Here is a 6,782-nt window from a genome sequence, read left to right on the forward strand (position 1 = left end):
CGGAGGTTGGGAGGGAGAGATAAATTAGGAGTTTGGGATTAATATTACACTACTATACATAAAATAGGTAAACAACAAGGACCTACAGTACAACACAGGGAACTATACTCAATATCTTGTAATAACCTATAATGGAAAATAATCTGAAAAAGTATATATATATATATATATATATATATATATATATATATATATAACTTAATCACCTTGCTATACACTTGAAACTAACACAACATTGTAAATTAACCATACTTTAGTTTAAAAAAATCAAAAGCTGAGTTCCTGAGATTGGTTCAAGATGGCGGAGTAGAAGGACATCCTCTCACTCCCTCTTTCGAGAACACCGGAATCACAACTAACTGCTGAACAGTCATCAACAGAAAGACACTGGAACTCACCAAAAAAGATACCCCACATCCAAAGACAAAGGACAAGCCACAATGAGATGGTAGGAGGGGCGCTATCACAATAAAATCAAATCCCATAACTGCTGGGTGGGTGACTCACAAACTGGAGAACGCTTATACCACAGAAGTCCACCCACTGTAGTGAAGGTTATGAGCCCCACGTCAGGCTTCCCAACCTGGGGGTCTGGCAATGAGAGGAGGAATTCCTAGAGAATCAGACTTTGAAGCCTAGTGGGATTTGATTGCAGGACTTCGGCGGGACTGGGGGAAACAGAGACTCCACTCTTGGAGGGCACACACAAAGTAGCATGTGCATCAGGACCCAGGGGAAGGAGCCGTGACCCCATAGGAGGCTGAACCAGACCTACCTGCTAGTGTTGGAGGGTCTCCTGCAGAGGTGGGGGGCAGCTGTGGCTCACCAAGGACAAAGAGACACTGGCAACAGAAGTTCTGAGAAGTACTTCTTGGCGTGAGCGCTCCCAGAGTCCACCATTAGCCCCACCAAAGAGCCTGGGTAGGTTCCAGTGTTCCGACACCTCAGGCCAAACAACCAACAGGGAGGGAACCCAGCCCCACCCATCAGCAGACAAGCGGATTAAAGTTTTACTGAGCTCTGCCCACCAAGCAACAGCAAGCTCTACCCACCACCAGTCTCTCCCATCAGGAAACTTGCATAAGCCTCTTAGATAGCCTCATCCACCAGAGGGCAGACAACAGAAGCAAGAAGAACTACAGTCCTGCAGCCTGTGGAACAAAAACCACAGTCACAGACAGATAGACAAGATGAAAAGGCAGAGGGCTATGTACCAGATAAAGGAACAAGATAAAACCCCAGAAAAACAACTGAATGAAGTGGAATAGGAAACCTTCTAGAAAAAGAATTCAGAATAATGACAGTGAAGATGATCCAGGACCTCAGAAAAAGAATGGAGGCAAAGATTGAGAAGATGCAAGAAATGTTTAACAAAGACTTAGAAGAATTAAAGAACAAACAAACAGAGATGAACAATACAATAACTGAAATGAAAACTATACTAGAAGGAATGAATAGCAGAATAACTGAGGCAGAAGAACGGATAAGTGACCTGGAAGACAGAATGGTGGAATTCGCTGCTGCGTAATAGAATAAGGAAAAAAGAATGAAAAGAAATGAAGACAGCCTAAGAGACCTCTGGGACAACATTAAATGCAGTAACATTAGCATTATAGGGGTCCCAGAAGGAGAAGAGAGAGAGAAAGGGCCTGAGAAAATATTTGAAGAGATTATAGTTGAAAACTTCCCTAACATGGGAAAGGAAATAGCCACCCAAGTCCAGGAAATGCAGACAGTCCCATACAGGATAAACCCAAGGAGAAACACACCAAGACACATAGTAATCAAACTGGCAAAAATTAAAGACAAAGAAAAATTATTGAAAGCAGCAAGGGAAAAAGACAACTAACATACAAGGGAACTCCCATAAGGTTAACAGCTGATTTCTCAGTAGAAACTCTACAAGCCAGAAGGGAGTGGCATGATATACTTAAAGTGATGAAAGGGAAGAACCTACAAAAAGATTACTCTACCCGGCAAGGATCTCATTCAGATTCGAAGGAGAAATCAAAAGCTTTACAGACAAGCAACAGCTAAGAGAACACCACCAAACCCGCTCTACAACAAATGCTAAAGGAACCTCTCTAAGTGGGAAACACAAGAGAAGAAAAGGACCTACAAAAACAAACCCAAGAGAATTAAGAAAATGGTCATAGGAACATACATATCGATAATTACCTTAAACGTGAATGGATTAAATGCTCCAACCATAAGACACAGGCTTGCTGAATGGATACAAAAACAACAACCATATATATGCTGCCTACAAGAGACCCACTTCAGACCTAGGGACACATACAGACTGAAAGTAAGGGGATGAAAAAAGATATTCCATGCAAATGGAAATCAGACGAAAGCTGGACTAGCAATACTCATTTCAGATAAAATAGACTTTAAAATAAACAGTGTTACAAGAGACAAGGAAGGACACGTAATGCTCAAGGGATCAATCCAAGAAGAAGATAAAACAATTATAAATATATATGCGCCCAATATAGGAGCACCTCAATACATAAGGCAACTACTAACAGCTCTAAAAGAGGAAATTGACAGTAACACATTAATAGTGGGGGACTTTAACACCTCACTTACACCAATGGAAAGATCATCCAAACAGAAAATTAATGAGGATCACAAGCTTTAAATGACACAATAGACCAGATAGATTTAGTTGATATTTATAGGACATTCCATCCAAAAATAGCAGATTACACTTTCTTCTCAAGTGCACATGGAACATTCTCCAGGATAGATCACATCTTGGGTCACAAATCAAGCCTCAGTAAATTTAAGAAAATTGAAATCATATCAAGCATCTTTTCTGACCACAACGCTATGAGATTAGAAATCAATTACAGGGAAAAAAACGTAAAAGAACAGAAATACATGGAGGTTAAACAATACGTTACCAAATAACCAAGAGATCACTGAAGAAATCAAAGAGGAAATCAAAAAATACCTAGAGACAAATGACAACTAAAACACGACAATCCAAAACCTGTGGGATGCAGCAAAAGCAGTTCTAAGAGGGAAATTTATAGCTATACAAGCCTACCTTAAGCAACAAGAAAAACCTCAAACAGACAATCTAACGTTACACCTAAAAGAATTAAGAAAGAAGAAGAAACAAAACCGAAAGTTAGCAGAAGGAAAGAAATCATAAAGATCAGAGCAGAAATAAATGAAATAGAAACAAAGAAAACAAGAACAAACATCAATAAAACCAAAAGCTGGTTCTTTGAGAAGATAAAAAAAATGGATAAACCATTAGCCAGACTCATCAAGAAAGAGAGGGAGAGGACCCAAATCAATAAAACTAGAAATGAAAAATGAGAAGTTACAACAGACACCGCAGAAATACAGAGCATCCTAAGAGACTACTAAAAGCAACTCTATGGCAATAAAGTGGACAACCTGTGAGGAACTGGACAAATTCTTAGAAAGGTATAACCTTCCAAGACTGAACCAGAAAGAAATAGAAAATATGAACAGACCAGTCACAAGTAATGACATTCAAACTGTGATTAAAAATCTTCCAACAAACAAAAGTGCAGGACCGGATGGCTTCACAGGTGAATTCTATCAAACATTTAGAGAAGAGCTAACACCCATCTTTCTCAAAGTCTTCCAAAAAATTTCAGAGGAAGGAACACTCCCAAACTCATTCTATGAGACCACCATCACCCTGATACCAAAACCAGAGAAAGATCGTACAAAGAAGAAAATTACAGACCAATATCACTGATGAATATAGATGCAAAAATCCTCAACAAAATACTAGCAAACAGAATTCAACAACACATTAAAAGGATCATACATCATGATGAAGTGGGATTTATTTGAGTTGCAAGGATTCTTCAGTATACGCAAGTCAATCAATGTGATACACCATATTAACAAATTGAAGAATAAAACCCGTATGATCACCTCAATAGATGCAGAAAAAGCTTTTGACAAAATTCAGCACCGATTTATTTTAATATCTCTCCAGAAAGTGGGCATAGAGGGAACCTACTTCAACGTAATAAAGGCCATATACGACAAACCCACAGCAAACATCATTCTCAATGGTGAAAAACTGAAAGCATTTCCTCTAAGATAAGGCATAAGACAAGGATATCCACTCTCCCCACTATTATTCAACATAGTTTTGTAAGTCCTAGCCACGGAAATCAGAGAAGAAAAAGAAATAAAAGGAATACAAATTGGAAAAGAAGAAGTAAAACTGTCACTGTTTGCAGATGACATGATACTATACACAGAGAATCCTAAAGATGCCACCAGAAAACTACTAGAGCTAACCAATGAATTTGGTAACGTTGCAGGTTACAAAATTAATGCACAGAAATCGCTTGCATTCCTCTACACTATTGATGAAAAATGTGAAAGAGAAATTAGGGAAACACTCCCATTTACCACTGCAACAAAAAGAATAAAATACCTAGGAGTAAACCTACCTAGGGAGACAAAAGACCTGTATGCAGAAAACTGTAAGACCCTGATGAAAGAAATTAAAGATGATATAAGCAGATGGAGAGATATACCATATTCTTGGATTGGAAGAATCAATATTGTGAAAATGACTATACTACCCAAAGCAATCTACAGATTAAATGCAATCCCTATCAAATTACCAATGGCATTTTTTACAAAACTAGAACAAAAAATTTTAAAATTTGTATGGAGACACAAAAGACCCCGAATAGCCAAAGCAGTGTTGAGAGAAAAAAACGGAGCTGGAGGAATCAGGCTCCCTGACTTCAGACTATACTACAAAGCTACAGTAATCATGACAATATGGTACTGGCACAAAAACAGAAACATAGATCAATGGAACACGATAGAAAGCCCAGAGATAAACCCCACGCACCTCTGGTCAACTAATCTATGAGAAAGGAGGCAAGGATATACAATGGAGAAAAGACAGCCTCTTCAATAAGTGGTGCTGGGAAAACTGGACAGCTACATGTAAAAGAATGAAATTAGAACACTCCCTAACACCATACACAAAAATAAACCTAAAATGCATTGAAGTCCTAACTGTAAGGCTAGACACTATAAAACTCTTAGAGGAAAACATAAGCAGAACACTCTATGACATAAATCACAGGAAGATCCTTTTTGACCCACCTCCTAGAAAAATGGAAATAAAACCTAAAATAAACAAATGGGACCTAATGATGCTTAAAAGCTTTTGCATAGCAGAGGAAAACACAAAGAAGATGAAAAGACAACCCTCAGAATGGGAGAAAATCTTTGCAAATGAATCATCGGACCAAGGGTTAATCTCCAAAATACATAAACAGCTCATGCAGTTCAATATTAAAAAAAAACAACCCAATCAACAAAATGGGCAGAAGACCTAAATAGACATTTCTCCAAAGCAGACATGCAGATGGCCAAGAAGCACATGAAAAGCTGCTCAACATCACTAATTATTAGCGAGATGCAAATCAAAGCTACAATGAGGTATCACCTCACACCAGTTAGAATGGGCATCATCAGAAAATCTACAAACAACAAATGCTGGAGAGGGTGTGGAGAAAAGGGAACCCTCTTGCACTGTTGGTGGGAATGTAAACTGATACAGCCACTATGGAGAACAGTATGGAGGTTCCTTAAGAAACTAAAAATAGAACTACCATATGACCCAGCAATCCCACTACTGGGCATATACCCTGAGAAAACCATAATTCAAAAAGACACACGCACCCCCATGTTCACTGCAATACTGTTTACAATAGCAAGGCCATGGAAGCAACCTAAATGCCCATCGACAGACGAATGGATCAAGAAGATGTGGTCCATATATACAATGGAATATTACTCAGCCATGAAAAGGAATGAAATTGGGTCATTTTTAGAGACGGGGATGCATCTAGAGACTGTCATACAGAGTGAAGTAAGTCAGAAAGAGAAAAACAAATATCATATATTAACGCATGCATGTGGGACCTAGATAATGGTACAGATGAACCGGTTTGCAGAGCAGAAATTGAGACACAGAAGTAGAGAAAAACCGTATGGACACCAAGTGGGGAAAGCGGCAAGGGGTGAGGGTTGTGGTGTGATGAATTTGGAGATTGAGATTGACATGTGTACACCGATGTGTATAAAATGGATAACTAATAAGAAAAAGAAATAAATAAACTGAGTTCCTTCTGGAGATTCCAGGGGAAAATCCATTTCTTGTCTTTTTCAGCTTGTAGAAGTTGCCTACATTGTTTGACTCCTGACCACATCACTCTGACCTCTTCTTGCATCATCATGCATCTCTTCCTCTGTCTCTCACCCCAGTGCCTTCCTCTTACAAGGACCCTGGGGATTACATCAGGCCCATCTGAATCCAGGGTAATCTCCCTATCGCAAGACCCTTAATTTTTTTTTTTTTTTAGCCGCACCCTGTGGTATGCGGAACTTCCCCCACCAGGGATTAAATCCGTGGCCCCTGAAGTGGAAGCATAGAGTCTTAACCCCTGAACCACCAGAGAAGTCCAAGATCCTTAATTTCATCACGTTTGTAATGTCCCTTTTTACCACTTAAGGTAACCTATACACAGATTATGGGGATTAGGAGGTGAACATCTTGGGGGGCGGCATTATTCTGTTTCCTACAGAGAGGGTCAAGCCAGAGAAGCTTTGGTTTTAGACAGGGGTGTCTGGGAGAGAGCCTCACTGAGAAGGTGACATCTGCCTAAAGACCTGAAGGAAGGGAGGGAAAGGAGCAGTGTGGATATTCGGGAATGGCATGCCAGGAAGCACGAACAGGCAATGCAAAGGCT

The sequence above is a fragment of the Phocoena sinus genome, chromosome X (genome assembly GCF_008692025.1).
Source record: "Phocoena sinus isolate mPhoSin1 chromosome X, mPhoSin1.pri, whole genome shotgun sequence".
Lineage (NCBI taxonomy): Eukaryota > Metazoa > Chordata > Mammalia > Artiodactyla > Phocoenidae > Phocoena > Phocoena sinus.